Below are 21980 nucleotides of genomic sequence, written 5' to 3' on the forward strand. Positions count from 1 at the left end.
GGAGACAAGTCTGCTGGAGGACGAGGTATTGAATCGGGACGCAATTTGAGTGTTCCATCGTCATTAGGAGGCCCTGAACGTTACAATTCACTATCAGTTTTTCGTCCGATTCGAAAATCTTTGACTCACAGCAGAACGGTCATAAGGTGCCCGAGGCAGCAATAGACCCATGGAGACATGTCTGCTGGAGGACGATGTGTTGAATCGGGACGCAATTTGAGTGATCCATCGTCATTGGATGGCCCTGAACGTTACAATTCACTATCAGTTTTTCGTCCGATTCGTAAATCTTTGACTCACAGCAGAACGGCCATAAGGTGCCCGAGGCAGCAATAGACCCATGGAGACAAGTCTGCTGGAGGACGATGTATTGAATCGGGACGCAATTTGAGTGTTCCATCGTCATTAGGAGGCCCTGAATGTTACAATTAACTATCAGTTTTTCGTTCCATTCGATAATCTAGACTCACAGCAGAACGGCCATAAGGTGCCCGAGGCAGCAATAGACCCATGGAGACAAGTCGGCTGGAGGACGATGTATTGGATCGGGACGCAATTTGTGTGGTCCATCGTCATTAGGTGGCACTGAATGTTACATTTCACTATCAGTTTTTCGTCCGATTCGAAAATCTTTGACTCACAGCAGAACGGCCATAAGGTTCCCGAGGCAGCAATAGACCCATGGAGACAGGTCTGCTGGAGGACGATGTATTGAATCGGGACGCAATTTGAGTGATCCATCGTCATTAGGTGGCCCTGAACGGTTACAATTCACTATCAGTTTTTCGCCCGATTCGAAAATCTTGGACTCACAGCAGAACGGCCATATCGTGCCTGAGGCAGCAATAGACCCATGGAGACAAGTCTGCTGGAGGACGATGTATTGAATTGGGGCGCAATTTGAGGGATCCATCGTCATTAGGTGGCCCTGAGCGTTACAATTCACTATCAGTTTTTCGTCCGATTCGAAAATCTTTGACTCACAGCAGAACGGCCATAAGGTTCCCGACGCAGCAATAGACCCATGGAGACAAGTCTGCTGGAGGACGATGTATTGAATCGGGACGCAATTTGAGTGATCCATCGTCATTAGGTGGCCCTGAACGGTTACAATTCACTATCAGTTTTTCGTCCGATTCGAAAATCTTGGACTCACAGCAGAACGGCCATAACGTGCCCGAGGCAGCAATAGACCCATGGAGACAAGTCTGCTGGAGGACGAGGTATTGAATCGGGACGCAATTTGTGTGGTCCATCGTCATTAGTTGGCACTGAATGTTACAATTCACTATCAGTTTTTCGTCCGATTCGAAAATCTTTAACTAACAGCAGAACGGCCATAAGGTGACCGAGGCAGCAATAGACCCATGGAGACAAGTCTGCTGGAGGACGATGTATTGAATCGGGACGCAATTTGAGTGTTCCATCGTCATTAGGACGCCCTGACCGTTACAATTCACTATCAGTTTTTCGTCCGATTCGAAAATCTTTGACTCACAGCAGAACGGCCATAAGGTGCCCGAGGCAGCAATAGACCCATGGAGACAAGTCGGCTGGAGGACGATGTATTAAATCGGGACGCAATTTGAGTGATCCATCGTCATTAGGTGGACCTGAAGGTTACCATTCACTATCAGTTTTTCGTCCGATTCGAAAATCTTTGACTCACAGCAGAACGACCATAAGGTGCCCGAGGCAGCTATAGACCCATGGAGACAAGTCTGCTGGAGGACGATGAATCGAATCGGGACGCAATTTGAGTGATCCATCGTCATTAGGTGGCCCTGAACGTTACAATTCACTATCAGTTTTTCGTCCGATTCGAAAATCTTAGACTCACAGCAGAACGGCCATAAGGTGCCCGAGGCAGCAATAGACCCATGGAGACAAGTCTGCTGGAGGACGATGTATTGAATCGGGACGCAATTTGAGTGATCCATCGTCATTAGGTGGCCCTGAACCTTACAATTCACTATCAGTTTTTCGTCCGATTCGAAAATCTTTGACTCACAGCAGAACGGCCATAAGGTGCCCGAGGCAGCAATAGACCCATGGAGACAAGTCTGCTGGAGGACGAGGTATTGAATCGGGACGCAATTTGAGTGTTCCATCGTCATTAGGAGGCCCTGAACGTTACAATTCACTATCAGTTTTTCGTCCGATTCGAAAATCTTTGACTCACAGCAGAACGGCCATAAGGTGCCCGAGGCAGCAATAGCCCCATGGAGACAAGTCTGCTGGAGGACGATGTGTTGAATTGGGACGCAATTTGAGTGATCCATCGTCATTAGGTGGCCCTGAACGTTACAATTCACTATCAGTTTTTCGTCCGATTCGAAAACCTTTGACTCACAGCAGAACGGCCATAAGGTGCCCGGGGCAGCAATAGGCCCATGGAGACAAGTCTGCTGGAGGACGATGTATTGAATCGGGACGCAATTCGAGTGATCCATCGGCATTAGGTGGCCCTGAACGTTACAATTCACTATCAGTTTTTCGTCCGATTCGAAAATCTTTGACTCACAGCAGAACGGCCATAAGGTGCCCGAGGCAGCAATAGACCCATGGAGACAAGTCTGCTGGAGGACGATGTATTGAATCAGGACGCAATTTGAGTGTTCCATCGTCATTAGGAGGCCCTGAATGTTACAATTAACTATCAGTTTTTCGTCCCATTCGATAATCTAGACTCACAGCAGTACGGCCATAAGGTGCCCGAGGCAGCAATAGACCCATGGAGTCAAGTCGGCTGGAGGACGATGTATTAAATCGGGACGCAATTTGAGTTATCCATCGTCATTAGGTGGCCCTAAAAGTTACAATTCACTATCAGTTTTTCGTCCGATTCGAAAATCTTTGACTCACAGCAGAACGACCATAAGGTGCCCGAGGCAGCAATAGACCAATGGAGACAAGTCGGCTGGAGGACGATGTATTGAATCGGGACGCAATTTGAGTGTTCCATCGTCATTAGGAGTCCCTGAATGTTACAATTAACCATCAGTTTTTCGTCCCATTCGATAATCTAGACTCACGGGAGAACGACCATAAGGTGCCCGAGGCAGCAATAGACCCATGGAGACAAGTATGCTGGAGGACGATGTATTGAATCGGGACGCAATTTGAGTGATCCATCGTCATTAGGTGGCCCTGAGCGTTACAATTCACTATCAGTTTTTCGTCCGATTCGAAAATCTTTGACTCACAGCAGAACGGCCATAAGGTGCCCGAGGCAGCAATAGACCCATGGAGACAAGTCTGCTGGAGGACGAGGTATTGAATCGGGACGCAATTTGAGTGATCCATCGTCATTAGGTGGCCCTGAAGGTTACCATTCACTATCAGTTTTTCGTCCGATTCGAAAATCTTTGACTCACAGCAGAACGACCATAAGGTGCCCGAGGCAGCTATAGACCCATGGAGACAAGTCTGCTGGAGGACGATGAATCGAATCGGGACGCAATTTGAGTGATCCATCGTCATTAGGTGGCCCTGAACGTTACAATTCACTATCAGTTTTTCGTCCGATTCGAAAATCTTAGACTCACAGCAGAACGGCCATAAGGTGCCCGAGGCAGCAATAGACCCATGGAGACAAGTCTGCTGGAGGACGATGTATTGAATCGGGACGCAATTTGAGTGATCCATCGTCATTAGGTGGCCCTGAACCTTACAATTCACTATCAGTTTTTCGTCCGATTCGAAAATCTTTGACTCACAGCAGAACGGCCATAAGGTGCCCGAGGCAGCAATAGACCCATGGAGACAAGTCTGCTGGAGGACGAGGTATTGAATCGGGACGCAATTTGAGTGTTCCATCGTCATTAGGAGGCCCTGAACGTTACAATTCACTATCAGTTTTTCGTCCGATTCGAAAATCTTTGACTCACAGCAGAACGGCCATAAGGTGCCCGAGGCAGCAATAGCCCCATGGAGACAAGTCTGCTGGAGGACGATGTGTTGAATTGGGACGCAATTTGAGTGATCCATCGTCATTAGGTGGCCCTGAACGTTACAATTCACTATCAGTTTTTCGTCCGATTCGAAAACCTTTGACTCACAGCAGAACGGCCATAAGGTGCCCGGGGCAGCAATAGGCCCATGGAGACAAGTCTGCTGGAGGACGATGTATTGAATCGGGACGCAATTCGAGTGATCCATCGGCATTAGGTGGCCCTGAACGTTACAATTCACTATCAGTTTTTCGTCCGATTCGAAAATCTTTGACTCACAGCAGAACGGCCATAAGGTGCCCGAGGCAGCAATAGACCCATGGAGACAAGTCTGCTGGAGGACGATGTATTGAATCAGGACGCAATTTGAGTGTTCCATCGTCATTAGGAGGCCCTGAATGTTACAATTAACTATCAGTTTTTCGTCCCATTCGATAATCTAGACTCACAGCAGAACGGCCATAAGGTGCCCGAGGCAGCAATAGACCCATGGAGTCAAGTCGGCTGGAGGACGATGTATTGGATCGGGACGCAATTTGTGTGGTCCATCGTCATTAGGTGGCACTGAATGTTACAATTCATTATCAGTTTTTCGTCCGATTCGAAAATCTTTGACTCACAGCAGATCGGCCATAAGGTGACCGAGGCAGCAATAGACTCATGGAGACAAGTCTGCTGGAGGACGATGTATTGAATCGGGACGCAATTTGAGTGTTCCATCGTCATTAGGAGGCCCTGACCGTTACAATTCACTATCAGTTTTTCGTCCGATTCGAAAATCTTTGACTCACAGCAGAACGGCCATAAGGTGCCCGAGGCAGCAATAGACCCATGGAAACAAGTCGGCTGGAGGACGATGTATTAAATCGGGACGCAATTTGAGTTATCCATCGTCATTAGGTGGCCCTAAAAGTTACAATTCACTATCAGTTTTTCGTCCGATTCGAAAATCTTTGACTCACAGCAGAACGGCCATAAGGTGCCCGAGGCAGCAATAGACCAATGGAGACAAGTCTGCTGGAGGACGAGGTATTGAATCGGGACGCAATTTGAGTGTTCCATCGTCATTAGGAGGCCCTGAACGTTACAATTCACTATCAGTTTTTCGTCCGATTCGAAAATCTTTGACTCACAGCAGAACGGCCATAACGTGCCCGAGGCAGCAATAGCCCCATGGAGACAAGTCTGCTGGAGGACGATGTGTTGAATTGGGACGCAATTTGAGTGATCCATCGTCATTAGGAGGCCCTGAACGTTACAATTCACTATCAGTTTTTCGTCCGATTCGAAAATCTTTGACTCACAACAGAACGGTCATAAGGTGCCCGAGGCAGCAATAGACCCATGGAGACATGTCTGCTGGAGGACGATGTGTTGAATCGGGACGCAATTTGAGTGATCCATCGTCATTGGGTGGCCCTGAAAGTTACAATTCACTATCAGTTTTTCGTCCGATTCGTAAATCTTTGACTCACAGCAGAACGGCCATAAGGTGCCCGAGGCAGCAATAGCCCCATGGAGACAAGTCTGCTGGAGGACGATGTGTTGAATTGGGACGCAATTTGAGTGTTCCATCGTCATTAGGAGGCCCTGAACGTTACAATTCACTATCAGTTTTTCGTCCGATTCGAAAATCTTTGACTCACAGCAGAACGGTCATAAGGTGCCCGAGGCAGCAATAGACCCATGGAGACATGTCTGCTGGAGGACGATGTGTTGAATCGGGACGCAATTTGAGTGATCCATCGTCATTGGGTGGCCCTGAACGTTACAATTCACTATCAGTTTTTCGTCCGATTCGTAAATCTTTGACTCACAGCAGAACGGCCATAAGGTGCCCGAGGCAGCAATAGACCCATGGAGACAAGTCTGCTGGAGGACGATGTATTGAATCGGGACGCAATTTGAGTGTTCCATCGTCATTAGGAGGCCCTGAATGTTACAATTAACTATCAGTTTTTCGTTCCATTCGATAATCTAGACTCACAGCAGAACGGCCATAAGGTGCCCGAGGCAGCAATAGCCCCATGGAGACAAGTCTGCTGGAGGACGATGTGTTGAATTGGGACGCAATTTGAGTGATCCATCGTCATTAGGTGGCCCTGAACGTTACAATTCACTATCAGTTTTTCGTCCGATTCGAAAACCTTTGACTCACAGCAGAACGGCCATAAGGTGCCCGGGGCAGCAATAGGCCCATGGAGACAAGTCTGCTGGAGGACGATGTATTGAATCGGGACGCAATTCGAGTGATCCATCGGCATTAGGTGGCCCTGAACGTTACAATTCACTATCAGTTTTTCGTCCGATTCGAAAATCTTTGACTCACAGCAGAACGGCCATAAGGTGCCCGAGGCAGCAATAGACCCATGGAGACAAGTCTGCTGGAGGACGATGTATTGAATCAGGACGCAATTTGAGTGTTCCATCGTCATTAGGAGGCCCTGAATGTTACAATTAACTATCAGTTTTTCGTCCCATTCGATAATCTAGACTCACAGCAGAACGGCCATAAGGTGCCCGAGGCAGCAATAGACCCATGGAGTCAAGTCGGCTGGAGGACGATGTATTGGATCGGGACGCAATTTGTGTGGTCCATCGTCATTAGGTGGCACTGAATGTTACAATTCATTATCAGTTTTTCGTCCGATTCGAAAATCTTTGACTCACAGCAGATCGGCCATAAGGTGACCGAGGCAGCAATAGACTCATGGAGACAAGTCTGCTGGAGGACGATGTATTGAATCGGGACGCAATTTGAGTGTTCCATCGTCATTAGGAGGCCCTGACCGTTACAATTCACTATCAGTTTTTCGTCCGATTCGAAAATCTTTGACTCACAGCAGAACGGCCATAAGGTGCCCGAGGCAGCAATAGACCCATGGAAACAAGTCGGCTGGAGGACGATGTATTAAATCGGGACGCAATTTGAGTTATCCATCGTCATTAGGTGGCCCTAAAAGTTACAATTCACTATCAGTTTTTCGTCCGATTCGAAAATCTTTGACTCACAGCAGAACGGCCATAAGGTGCCCGAGGCAGCAATAGACCAATGGAGACAAGTCTGCTGGAGGACGAGGTATTGAATCGGGACGCAATTTGAGTGTTCCATCGTCATTAGGAGGCCCTGAACGTTACAATTCACTATCAGTTTTTCGTCCGATTCGAAAATCTTTGACTCACAGCAGAACGGCCATAACGTGCCCGAGGCAGCAATAGCCCCATGGAGACAAGTCTGCTGGAGGACGATGTGTTGAATTGGGACGCAATTTGAGTGATCCATCGTCATTAGGAGGCCCTGAACGTTACAATTCACTATCAGTTTTTCGTCCGATTCGAAAATCTTTGACTCACAACAGAACGGTCATAAGGTGCCCGAGGCAGCAATAGACCCATGGAGACATGTCTGCTGGAGGACGATGTGTTGAATCGGGACGCAATTTGAGTGATCCATCGTCATTGGGTGGCCCTGAAAGTTACAATTCACTATCAGTTTTTCGTCCGATTCGTAAATCTTTGACTCACAGCAGAACGGCCATAAGGTGCCCGAGGCAGCAATAGCCCCATGGAGACAAGTCTGCTGGAGGACGATGTGTTGAATTGGGACGCAATTTGAGTGTTCCATCGTCATTAGGAGGCCCTGAACGTTACAATTCACTATCAGTTTTTCGTCCGATTCGAAAATCTTTGACTCACAGCAGAACGGTCATAAGGTGCCCGAGGCAGCAATAGACCCATGGAGACATGTCTGCTGGAGGACGATGTGTTGAATCGGGACGCAATTTGAGTGATCCATCGTCATTGGGTGGCCCTGAACGTTACAATTCACTATCAGTTTTTCGTCCGATTCGTAAATCTTTGACTCACAGCAGAACGGCCATAAGGTGCCCGAGGCAGCAATAGACCCATGGAGACAAGTCTGCTGGAGGACGATGTATTGAATCGGGACGCAATTTGAGTGTTCCATCGTCATTAGGAGGCCCTGAATGTTACAATTAACTATCAGTTTTTCGTTCCATTCGATAATCTAGACTCACAGCAGAACGGCCATAAGGTGCCCGAGGCAGCAATAGACCCATGGAGTCAAGTCGGCTGGAGGACGATGTATTGGATCGGGACGCAATTTGTGTGGTCCATCGTCATTAGGTGGCACTGAATGTTACAATTCACTATCAGTTTTTCGTCCGATTCGAAAATCTTTGACTCACAGCAGAACGGCCATAAGGTTCCCGAGGCAGCAATAGACCCATGGAGACAAGTCTGCTGGAGGACGATGTATTGAATCGGGACGCAATTTGAGTGTTCCATCGTCATTAGGAGGCCCTGACCGTTACAATTCACTATCAGTTTTTCGTCCGATTCGAAAATCTTTGACTCACAGCAGAACGGCCATAAGGTGCCCGAGGCAGCAATAGACCCATGGAGACAAGTCGGCTGGAGGACGATGTATTAAATCGGGACGCAATTTGAGTGATCCATCGTCATTAGGTGGCCCTGAAGGTTACCATTCACTATCAGTTTTTCGTCCGATTCGAAAATCTTTGACTCACAGCAGAACGACCATAAGGTGCCCGAGGCAGCTATAGACCCATGGAGACAAGTCTGCTGGAGGACGATGAATCGAATCGGGACGCAATTTGAGTGATCCATCGTCATTAGGTGGCCCTGAACGTTACAATTCACTATCAGTTTTTCGTCCGATTCGAAAATCTTAGACTCACAGCAGAACGGCCATAAGGTGCCCGAGGCAGCAATAGACCCATGGAGACAAGTCTGCTGGAGGACGATGTATTGAATCGGGACGCAATTTGAGTGATCCATCGTCATTAGGTGGCCATGAACCTTACAATTCACTATCAGTTTTTCGTCCGATTCGAAAATCTTTGACTCACAGCAGAACGGCCATAAGGTGCCCGAGGCAGCAATAGACCCATGGAGACAAGTCTGCTGGAGGACGAGGTATTGAATCGGGACGCAATTTGAGTGTTCCATCGTCATTAGGAGGCCCTGAACGTTACAATTCACTATCAGTTTTTCGTCCGATTCGAAAATCTTTGACTCACAGCAGAACGGCCATAAGGTGCCCGAGGCAGCAATAGCCCCATGGAGACAAGTCTGCTGGAGGACGATGTGTTGAATTGGGACGCAATTTGAGTGATCCATCGTCATTAGGTGGCCCTGAACGTTACTATTCACTATCAGTTTTTCGTCCGATTCGAAAACCTTTGACTCACAGCAGAACGGCCATAAGGTGCCCGGGGCAGCAATAGGCCCATGGAGACAAGTCTGCTGGAGGACGATGTATTGAATCGGGACGCAATTTGAGTGATCCATCGGCATTAGGTGGCCCTGAACGTTACAATTCACTATCAGTTTTTCGTCCGATTCGAAAATCTTTGACTCACAGCAGAACGACCATAAGGTGCCCGAGGCAGCAATAGACCAATGGAGACAAGTCGGCTGGAGGACGATGTATTGAATCGGGACGCAATTTGAGTGTTCCATCGTCATTAGGAGTCCCTGAATGTTACAATTAACCATCAGTTTTTCGTCCCATTCGATAATCTAGACTCACGGGAGAACGACCATAAGGTGCCCGAGGCAGCAATAGACCCATGGAGACAAGTCTGCTGGAGGACGATGTATTGAATCGGGACGCAATTTGAGTGATCCATCGTCATTAGGTGGCCCTGAGCGTTACAATTCACTATCAGTTTTTCGTCCGATTCGAAAATCTTTGACTCACAGCAGAACGGCCATAAGGTGCCCGAGGCAGCAATAGACCCATGGAGACAAGTCTGCTGGAGGACGAGGTATTGAATCGGGACGCAATTTGAGTGTTCCATCGTCATTAGGAGGCCCTGAACGTTACAATTCACTATCAGTTTTTCGTCCGATTCGAAAATCTTTGACTCACAGCAGAACGGCCATAAGGTGCCCGAGGCAGCAATAGCCCCATGGAGACAAGTCTGCTGGAGGACGATGTGTTGAATTGGGACGCAATTTGAGTGATCCATCGTCATTAGGTGGCCCTGAACGTTACAATTCACTATCAGTTTTTCGTCCGATTCGAAAACCTTTGACTCACAGCAGAACGGCCATAAGGTGCCCGGGGCAGCAATAGGCCCATGGAGACAAGTCTGCTGGAGGACGATGTACTGAATCGGGACGCAATTTGAGTGATCCATCGGCATTAGGTGGCCCTGAACGTTACAATTCACTATCAGTTTTCCGTCCGATTCGAAAATCTCTGACTCACAGCAGAACGGCCATAAGGTGCCCGAGGCAGCAATAGACCCATGGAAACAAGTCTGCTGGAGGACGATGTATTGAATCGGGACGCATTTTGAGTGATCCATCGTCATTAGGTGGCCCTGAACGTTACAATTCACTATCAGTTTTTCGTCCGATTCGAAAATCTTGGACTCATAGCAGAACGGCCATAAGGTGCCCGAGGCAGCAATAGACCCATGGAGACAAGTCTGCTGGAGGACGATGTATTGAATCGGGACGCAATTTGGGTGTTCCATCGTCATTAGGAGGCCCTGAATGTTACAATTAACCATCAGTTTTTCGTCCCATTCGATAATCTAGACTCACGGGAGAACGACCATAAGGTGCCCAAGGCAGCAATAGACCCATGGAGACAAGTCTGCTGGAGGACGATGTATTGAATCGGGACGCAATTTGAGTGTTCCATCGTCATTAGGAGGCCCTGAACGTTACAATTCACTATCAGTTTTTCGTCCGATTCGAAAATGTTTGACTCACAGCAGAACGGCCATAAGTTGCCCGAGGCAGCAATAGACCCATGGAGACAAGTCTGCTGGAGGACGAAGTATTGAATCGGGACGCAATTTGAATGTTCCATCGTCATTAGGAGGCCCTGAACGTCCAATTCACTATCAGTTTTTCGTCCGATTCGAAAATCTTTGACTCACAGCAGAACGGCCATAAGGTGCCCGAGGCAGCAATAGAAACATGGAGACAAGTCTGCTGGAGGACGATGTGTTGAATCGGGACGCGATTTGAGTGATCCATCGTCATTAGGTGGCCCTGAACGTTACAATTCACTATCAGTTTTTCGTCCGATTCGAAATCCTTTGACTCACAGCAGAACGGCCATAAGGTGCCCGAGGCAGCTATAGACCCATGGAGACAAGTCTGCTGGAGGACGATGAATCGAATCGGGACGCAATTTGAGTGATCCATCGTCATTAGGTGGCCCTGAACGTTACAATTCACTATCAGTTTTTCGTCCGATTCGAAAATCTTTGACTCACAGCAGAACGCCCATAAGGTGCCCGAGGCAGCAATAGACCCATGGAGATAAGTCTGCTGGAGGACGAGGTATTGAATCGGGACGCAATTTGAGTGTTCCATCGTCATTAGGACGCCCTCAACGTTGCAATTCACTATCAGTTTTTCGTCCGATTCGAAAATCTTTGACTCACAGCAGAACGGCCATAAGGTGCCCGAGGCAGCAATAGACCTATGGAAACAAGTCTGCTGGAGGACGATGTATTGAATCGGGACGCAATTTGAGTGATCCATCGTCATTAGGTGGCCCTGAACGTTACAATTCACTATCAGTTTTTCGTCCGATTCGAAAATCTTGGACTCACAGCAGAACGGCCATAACGTGCCCGAGGCAGCAATAGACCCATGGAGACAAGTCTGCTGGAGGACGATGTATTGATTCGGGACGCAATTTGAGTGATCCATCGTCATTAGGTGGCCCTGAGCGTTACAATTCAATATCAGTTTTTCGTCCGATTCGAAAATCTTTGACTCACACCAGAACGGCCATAAGGTGCCCGAGGCAGCAATAGACCCATGGAAACAAGTCTGCTGGAGGACGAGGTATTGAATCGGGACGCAATTTGAGTGTTCCATCGTCATTAGGAGGCCCTGAACGTTACAATTCACTATCAGTTTTTCGTCCGATTCGAAAATCTTTGACTCACAGCAGAACGGTCATAAGGTGCCCGAGGCAGCAATAGACCCATGGAGACATGTCTGCTGGAGGACGATGTGTTGAATCGGGACGCAATTTGAGTGATCCATCGTCATTGGGTGGCCCTGAACGTTACAATTCACTATCAGTTTTTCGTCCGATTCGTAAATCTTTGACTCACAGCAGAACGGCCATAAGGTGCCCGAGGCAGCAATAGACCCATGGAGACAAGTCTGCTGGAGGACGATGTATTGAATCGGGACGCAATTTGAGTGTTCCATCGTCATTAGGAGGCCCTGAATGTTACAATTAACTATCAGTTTTTCGTTCCATTCGATAATCTAGACTCACAGCAGAACGGCCATAAGGTGCCCGAGGCAGCAATAGACCCATGGAGTCAAGTCGGCTGGAGGACGATGTATTGGATCGGGACGCAATTTGTGTGGTCCATCGTCATTAGGTGGCACTGAATGTTACAATTCACTATCAGTTTTTCGTCCGATTCGAAAATCTTTAACTAACAGCAGAACGGCCATAAGGTGACCGAGGCAGCAATAGACCCATGGAGACAAGTCTGCTGGAGGACGATGTATTGAATCGGGACGCAATTTGAGTGTTCCATCGTCATTAGGAGGCCCTGACCGTTACAATTCACTATCAGTTTTTCGTCCGATTCGAAAATCTTTGACTCACAGCAGAACGGCCATAAGGTGCCCGAGGCAGCAATAGACCCATTGAGACAAGTCTGCTGGAGGACGATGTATTAAATCGGGACGCAATTTGACTGATCCATCGTCATTAGGTGGCCCTGAAAGTTACCATTCACTATCAGTTTTTCGTCCGATTCGAAAATCTTTGACTCACAGCAGAACGACCATAAGGTGCCCGAGGCAGCAATAGACACATGGAGACAAGTCTGCTGGAGGACGATGAATCGAATCGGGACGCAATTTGAGTGATCCATCGTCATTAGGTGGCCCTGAACGTTTCAATTCACTATCAGTTTTTCGTCCGATTCGAAAATCTTAGACTCACAGCAGAACGGCCATAACGTGCCCGAGGCAGCAATAGACCCATGGAGACAAGTCTGCTGGAGGACGATGTATTGAATCGGGACGCAATTTGCGTGATCCATCGTCATTAGGTGGCCCTGAACCTTACAATTCACTATCAGATTTTCGTCCGATTCGAAAATCTTTGACTCACAGGAGAACGGCCATAAGGTGCCCGAGGCAGCAATACACCCATGGAGACAAGTCTGCTGGGGGACGAGGTATTGAATCGGGACGCAATTTGAGTGTTCCATCGTCATTAGGAGGCCCTGAACGTTACAATTCACTATCAGTTTTTCGTCCGATTCGAAAATCTTTGACTCACAGCAGAACGGCCATAAGGTGCCCGGGGCAGCAATAGCCCCATGGAGACAAGTCTGCTGGAGGACGATGTGTTGAATTGGGACGCAATTTGAGTGATCTATCGTCATTAGGTGGCCCTGAACGTTACAATTCACTATCAGTTTTTCGTCCGATTCGAAAACCTTTGACTCACAGCAGAACGGCCATAAGGTGCCCGGGGCAGCAATAGGCCCATGGAGACAAGTCTGCTGGAGGACGATGTATTGAATCGGGACGCAATTTGAGTGATCCATCGGCATTAGGTGGCCCTGAACGTTACAATTCACTATCAGTTTTTCGTCCGATTCGAAAATCTTTGACTCACAGCAGAACGGCCATAAGGTGCCCGAGGCAGCAATAGACCCATGGAGACAAGTCTGCTGGAGGACGATGTATTGAATCGGGACGCAATTTGAGTGATCCATCGTCATTAGGTGGCCCTGAACGTTCTAATTCACTATCAGTTTTTCGTCCGATTCGAAAATCTTTGACTCACAGCAGAACGACCATAAGGTGCCCGAGGCAGCTATAGACCCATGGAGACAAGTCTGCTGGAGGACGATGAATCGAATCGGGACGCAATTTGAGTGATCCATCGTCATTAGGTGGCCCTGAACGTTAAATTCACTATCAGTTTTTCGTCCGATTCGAAAATCTTAGACTCACAGCAGAACGGCCATAACGTGCCCGAGGCAGCAATAGACCCATGGAGACAAGTCTGCTGGAGGACGATGTATTGAATCGGGACGCAATTTGAGTGATCCATCGTCATTAGGTGGCCCTGAACCTTACAATTCACTATCAGTTTTTCGTCCGATTCGAAAATCTTTGACTCACAGCAGAACGGCCATAAGGTGCCCGAGGCAGCAATAGACCCATTGAGACAAGTCTGCTGGAGGACGAGGTATTGAATCGGGACGCAATTTGAGTGTTCCATCGTCATTAGGAGGCCCTGAACGTTACAATTCACTATCAGTTTTTCGTCCGATTCGAAAATGTTTGACTCACAGCAGAACGGCCATAAGGTGACCGAGGCAGCAATAGACCATGGAGACAAGTCTGCTGGAGGACGATGTATTGAATCGGGACGCAATTTGAGTGTTCCATCGTCATTAGGAGGCCCTGACCGTTACAATTCACTATCAGTTTTTCGTCCGATTCGAAAATCTTTGACTCACAGCAGAACGGCCATAAGGTGCCCGAGGCAGCAATAGACCCATGGAGACAAGTCGGCTGGAGGACGATGTATTGAATCGGGACGCAATTTCAGTGATCCATCGTCATTAGGTGGCCCTGAACGTTACAATTCACTATCAGTTTTTCGTCCGATTCGAAAATCTTTGACTCACAGCAGAACGCCCATAAGGTGCCCGAGGCAGCAATAGACCCATGGAGACAAGTCTGCTGGAGGACGAGGTATTGAATCGGGACGCAATTTGAGTGTTCCATCGTCATTAGGACGCCCTCAACGTTGCAATTCACTATCAGTTTTTCGTCCGATTCGAAAATCTTGGACTCACAGCAGAACGGCCATAACGTGCCCGAGGCAGCAATAGACCCATGGAGACAAGTCTGCTGGAGGACGATGTATTGAATCGGGACGCAATTTGAGTGATCCATCGTCATTAGGTGGCCCTGAGCGTTACAATTCAATATCAGTTTTTCGTCCGATTCGAAAATCTTTGACTCACACCAGAACGGCCATAAGGTGCCCGAGGCAGCAATAGACCCATGGAGACAAGTCTGCTGGAGGACGAGGTATTGAATCGGGACGCAATTTGAGTGTTCCATCGTCATTAGGAGGCCCTGAACGTTACAATTCACTATCAGTTTTTCGTCCGATTCGAAAATCTTTGACTCACAGCAGAACGGTCATAAGGTGCCCGAGGCAGCAATAGACACATGGAGACATGTCTGCTGGAGGACGATGTGTTGAATCGGGACGCAATTTGAGTGATCCATCGTCATTGGATGGCCCTGAACGTTACAATTCACTATCAGTTTTTCGTCCGATTCGTAAATCTTTGACTCACAGCAGAACGGCCATAAGGTGCCCGAGGCAGCAATAGACCCATGGAGACAAGTCTGCTGGAGGACGATGTATTGAATCGGGACGCAATTTGAGTGTTCCATCGTCATTAGGAGGCCCTGAATGTTACAATTAACTATCAGTTTTTCGTTCCATTCGATAATCTAGACTCACAGCAGAACGGCCATAAGGTGCCCGAGGCAGCAATAGACCCATGGAGTCAAGTCGGCTGGAGGACGATGTATTGGATCGGGACGCAATTTGTGTGGTCCATCGTCATTAGGTGGCACTGAATGTTACATTTCACTATCAGTTTTTCGTCCGATTCGAAAATCTTTGACTCACAGCAGAACGGCCATAAGGTTCCCGAGGCAGCAATAGACCCATGGAGACAGGTCTGCTGGAGGACGATGTATTGAATCGGGACGCAATTTGAGTGATCCATCGTCATTAGGTGGCCCTGAACGGTTACAATTCACTATCAGTTTTTCGTCCGATTCGAAAATCTTGGACTCACAGCAGAACGGCCATAACGTGCCCGAGGCAGCAATAGACCCATGGAGACAAGTCTGCTGGAGGACGATGTATTGAATCGGGGCGCAATTTGAGGGATCCATCGTCATTAGGTGGCCCTGAGCGTTACAATTCACTATCAGTTTTTCGTCCGATTCGAAAATCTTTGACTCACAGCAGAACGGCCATAAGGTTCCCGAGGCAGCAATAGACCCATGGAGACAAGTCTGCTGGAGGACGATGTATTGAATCGGGACGCAATTTGAGTGATCCATCGTCATTAGGTGGCCCTGAACGGTTACAATTCACTATCAGTTTTTCGTCCGATTCGAAAATCTTGGACTCACAGCAGAACGGCCATAACGTGCCCGAGGCAGCAATAGACCCATGGAGACAAGTCTGCTGGAGGACGAGGTATTGAATCGGGACGCAATTTGTGTGGTCCATCGTCATTAGTTGGCACTGAATGTTACAATTCACTATCAGTTTTTCGTCCGATTCGAAAATCTTTAACTAACAGCAGAACGGCCATAAGGTGACCGAGGCAGCAATAGACCCATGGAGACAAGTCTGCTGGAGGACGATGTATTGAATCGGGACGCAATTTGAGTGTTCCATCGTCATTAGGACGCCCTGACCGTTACAATTCACTATCAGTTTTTCGTCCGATTCGAAAATCTTTGACTCACAGCAGAACGGCCATAAGGTGCCCGAGGCAGCAATAGACCCATGGAGACAAGTCGGCTGGAGGACGATGTATTAAATCGGGACGCAATTTGAGTGATCCATCGTCATTAGGTGGCCCTGAAGGTTACCATTCACTATCAGTTTTTCGGCCGATTCGAAAATCTTTGACTCACAGCAGAACGACCATAAGGTGCCCGAGGCAGCTATAGACCCATGGAGACAAGTCTGCTGGAGGACGATGAATCGAATCGGGACGCAATTTGAGTGATCCATCGTCATTAGGTGGCCCTGAACGTTACAATTCACTATCAGTTTTTCGTCCGATTCGAAAATCTTAGACTCACAGCAGAACGGCCATAAGGTGCCCGAGGCAGCAATAGACCCATGGAGACAAGTCTGCTGGAGGACGATGTATTGAATCGGGACGCAATTTGAGTGATCCATCGTCATTAGGTGGCCCTGAACCTTACAATTCACTATCAGTTTTTCGTCCGATTCGAAAACCTTTGACTCACAGCAGAACGGCCATAAGGTGCCCGGGGCAGCAATAGGCCCATGGAGACAAGTCTGCTGGAGGACGATGTATTGAATCGGGACGCAATTCGAGTGATCCATCGGCATTAGGTGGCCCTGAACGTTACAATTCACTATCAGTTTTTCGTCCGATTCGAAAATCTTTGACTCACAGCAGAACGGCCATAAGGTGCCCGAGGCAGCAATAGACCCATGGAGACAAGTCTGCTGGAGGACGATGTATTGAATCAGGACGCAATTTGAGTGTTCCATCGTCATTAGGAGGCCCCGAATGTTACAATTAACTATCAGTTTTTCGTCCCATTCGATAATCTAGACTCACAGCAGAACGGCCATAAGGTGCCCGAGGCAGCAATAGACCCATGGAGTCAAGTCGGCTGGAGGACGATGTATTGGATCGGGACGCAATTTGTGTGGTCCATCGTCATTAGGTGGCACTGAATGTTACAATTCACTATCAGTTTTTCGTCCGATTCGAAAATCTTTGACTCACAGCAGATCGGCCATAAGGTGACCGAGGCAGCAATAGACTCATGGAGACAAGTCTGCTGGAGGACGATGTATTGAATCGGGACGCAATTTGAGTGTTCCATCGTCATTAGGAGGCCCTGACCGTTACAATTCACTATCAGTTTTTCGTCCGATTCGAAAATCTTTGACTCACAGCAGAACGGCCATAAGGTGCCCGAGGCAGCAATAGACCCATGGAAACAAGTCGGCTGGAGGACGATGTATTAAATTGGGACGCAATTTGAGTTATCCATCGTCATTAGGTGGCCCTAAAAGTTACAATTCACTATCAGTTTTTCGTCCGATTCGAAAATCTTTGACTCACAGCAGAACGACCATAAGGTGCCCGAGGCAGCAATAGACCAATGGAGACAAGTCGGCTGGAGGACGATGTATTGAATCGGGACGCAATTTGAGTGTTCCATCGTCATTAGGTGGCCCTGAACGGTTACAATTCACTATCAGTTTTTCGTCCGATTCGAAAATCTTTGACTCACAGCAGAACGGCCATAAGGTGCCCGAGGCAGCAATAGACCCATGGAGACAAGTCGGCTGGAGGACGATGTATTAAATCGGGACGCAATTTGAGTGATCCATCGTCATTAGGAGTCCCTGAATGTTACAATTAACCATCAGTTTTTCGTCCCATTCGATAATCTAGACTCACGGGAGAACGACCATAAGGTGCCCGAGGCAGCAATAGACCCATGGAGACAAGTATGCTGGAGGACGATGTATTGAATCGGGACGCAATTTGAGTGATCCATCGTCATTAGGTGGCCCTGAGCGTTACAATTCACTATCAGTTTTTCGTCCGATTCGAAAATCTTTGACTCACAGCAGAACGGCCATAAGGTGCCCGAGGCAGCAATAGACCCATGGAGACAAGTCTGCTGGAGGACGAGGTATTGAATCGGGACGCAATTTGAGTGTTCCATCGTCATTAGGAGGCCCTGAACGTTACAATTCACTATCAGTTTTTCGTCCGATTCGAAAATCTTTGACTCACAGCAGAACGGCCATAAGGTGCCCGAGGCAGCAATAGCCCCATGGAGACAAGTCTGCTGGAGGACGATGTGTTGAATTGGGACGCAATTTGAGTGATCCATCGTCATTAGGAGGCCCTGAACGTTACAATTCACTATCAGTTTTTCGTCCGATTCGAAAATCTTTGACTCACAGCAGAACGGTCATAAGGTGCCCGAGGCAGCAATAGACCCATGGAGACTTGTCTGCTGGAGGACGATGTGTTGAATCGGGACGCAATTTGGGTGGCCCTGAACGTTACAATTCACTATCAGTTTTTCGTCCGATTCGTAAATCTTTGACTCACAGCAGAACGGCCATAAGGTGCCCGAGGCAGCAATAGCCCCATGGAGACAAGTCTGCTGGAGGACGATGTGATGAATTGGGACGCAATTTGAGTGTTCCATCGTCATTAGGAGGCCCTGAACGTTACAATTCACTATCAGTTTTTCGTCCGATTCGAAAATCTTTGACTCACAGCAGAACGGTCATAAGGTGCCCGAGGCAGCAATAGACCCATGGAGACATGTCTGCTGGAGGACGATGTGTTGAATCGGGACGCAATTTGAGTGATCCATCGTCATTGGGTGGCCCTGAACGTTACAATTCACTATCAGTTTTTCGTCCGATTCGTAAATCTTTGACTCACAGCAGAACGGCCATAAGGTGCCCGAGGCAGCAATAGACCCATGGAGACAAGTCTGCTGGAGGACGATGTATTGAATCGGGACGCAATTTGAGTGTTCCATCGTCATTAGGAGGCCCTGAATGTTACAATTAACTATCAGTTTTTCGTTCCATTCGATAATCTAGACTCACAGCAGAACGGCCATAAGGTGCCCGAGGCAGCAATAGACCCATGGAGTCAAGTCGGCTGGAGGACGATGTATTGGATCGGGACGCAATTTGTGTGGTCCATCGTCATTAGGTGGCACTGAATGTTACAATTCACTATCAGTTTTTCGTCCGATTCGAAAATCTTTGACTCACAGCAGAACGGCCATAAGGTTCCCGAGGCAGCAATAGACCCATGGAGACAAGTCTGCTGGAGGACGATGTATTGAATCGGGACGCAATTTGAGTGTTCCATCGTCATTAGGAGGCCCTGACCGTTACAATTCACTATCAGTTTTTCGTCCGATTCGAAAATCTTTGACTCACAGCAGAACGGCCATAAGGTGCCCTAGGCAGCAATAGACCCATGGAGACAAGTCGGCTGGAGGACGATGTATTAAATCGGGACGCAATTTGAGTGATCCATCGTCATTAGGTGGCCCTGAAGGTTACCATTCACTATCAGTTTTTCGTCCGATTCGAAAATCTTTGACTCACAGCAGAACGACCATAAGGTGCCCGAGGCAGCTATAGACCCATGGAGACAAGTCTGCTGGAGGACGATGAATCGAATCGGGACGCAATTTGAGTGATCCATCGTCATTAGGTGGCCCTGAACGTTACAATTCACTATCAGTTTTTCGTCCGATTCGAAAATCTTAGACTCACAGCAGAACGGCCATAAGGTGCCCGAGGCAGCAATAGACCCATGGAGACAAGTCTGCTGGAGGACGATGTATTGAATCGGGACGCAATTTGAGTGATCCATCGTCATTAGGTGGCCATGAACCTTACAATTCACTATCAGTTTTTCGTCCGATTCGAAAATCTTTGACTCACAGCAGAACGGCCATAAGGTGCCCGAGGCAGCAATAGACCCATGGAGACAAGTCTGCTGGAGGACGAGGTATTGAATCGGGACGCAATTTGAGTGTTCCATCGTCATTAGGAGGCCCTGAACGTTACAATTCACTATCAGTTTTTCGTCCGATTCGAAAATCTTTGACTCACAGCAGAACGGCCATAAGGTGCCCGAGGCAGCAATAGCCCCATGGAGACAAGTCTGCTGGAGGACGATGTGTTGAATTGGGACGCAATTTGAGTGATCCATCGTCATTAGGTGGCCCTGAACGTTACTATTCACTATCAGTTTTTCGTCCGATTCGAAAACCTTTGACTCACAGCAGAACGGCCATAAGGTGCCCGGGGCAGCAATAGGCCCATGGAGACAAGTCTGCTGGAGGACGATGTATTGAATCGGGACGCAATTTGAGTGATCCATCGGCATTAGGTGGCCCTGAACGTTACAATTCACTATCAGTTTTTCGTCCGATTCGAAAATCTTTGACTCACAGCAGAACGGCCATAAGGTGCCCGAGGCAGCAATAGACCCATAGAGACAAGTCTGCTGGAGGACGAGGTATTGAATCGGGACGCAATTTGAGTGTTCCATCGTCATTAGGAGTCCCTGAATGTTACAATTAACCATCAGTTTTTCGTCCCATTCGATAATCTAGACTCACGGGAGAACGACCATAAGTTGCCCGAGGCAGCAATAGACCCATGGAGACAAGTCTGCTGGAGGACGATGTATTGAATCGGGACGCAATTTGAGTGATCCATCATCATTAGGTGGCCCTGAGCGTTACAATTCACTACCAGTTTTTCGTCCGATTCGAAAATCTTTGACTCACAGCAGAACGGCCATAAGGTGCCCGAGGCAGCAATAGACCCATAGAGACAAGTCTGCTGGAGGACGAGGTATTGAATCGGGACGCAATTTGAGTGTTCCATCGTCATTAGGAGGCCCTGAACGTTACAATTCACTATCAGTTTTTCGTCCGATTCGAAAATCTTTGACTCACAGCAGAACGGCCATAAGGTGCCCGAGGCAGCAATAGCCCCATGGAGACAAGTCTGCTGGAGGACGATGTGTTGAATTGGGACGCAATTTGAGTGATCCATCGTCATTAGGTGGCCCTGAACGTTACAATTCACTATCAGTTTTTCGTCCGATTCGAAAACCTTTGACTCACAGCAGAACGGCCATAAGGTGCCCGGGGCAGCAATAGGCCCATGGAGACAAGTCTGCTGGAGGACGATGTACTGAATCGGGACGCAATTTGAGTGATCCATCGGCATTAGGTGGCCCTGAACGTTACAATTCACTATCAGTTTTCCGTCCGATTCGAAAATCTCTGACTCACAGCAGAACGGCCATAAGGTGCCCGAGGCAGCAATAGCCCCATGGAGACAAGTCTGCTGGAGGACGATGTGTTGAATTGGGACGCAATTTGAGTGATCCATCGTCATTAGGAGGCCCTGAACGTTACAATTCACTATCAGTTTTTCGTCCGATTCGAAAATCTTTGACTCACAGCAGAACGGTCATAAGGTGCCCGAGGCAGCAATAGACCCATGGAGACTTGTCTGCTGGAGGACGATGTGTTGAATCGGGACGCAATTTGGGTGGCCCTGAACGTTACAATTCACTATCAGTTTTTCGTCCGATTCGTAAATCTTTGACTCACAGCAGAACGGCC

Source organism: Schistocerca cancellata, chromosome 9 (assembly GCF_023864275.1).
Source record: "Schistocerca cancellata isolate TAMUIC-IGC-003103 chromosome 9, iqSchCanc2.1, whole genome shotgun sequence".
Taxonomy (NCBI): domain Eukaryota; kingdom Metazoa; phylum Arthropoda; class Insecta; order Orthoptera; family Acrididae; genus Schistocerca; species Schistocerca cancellata.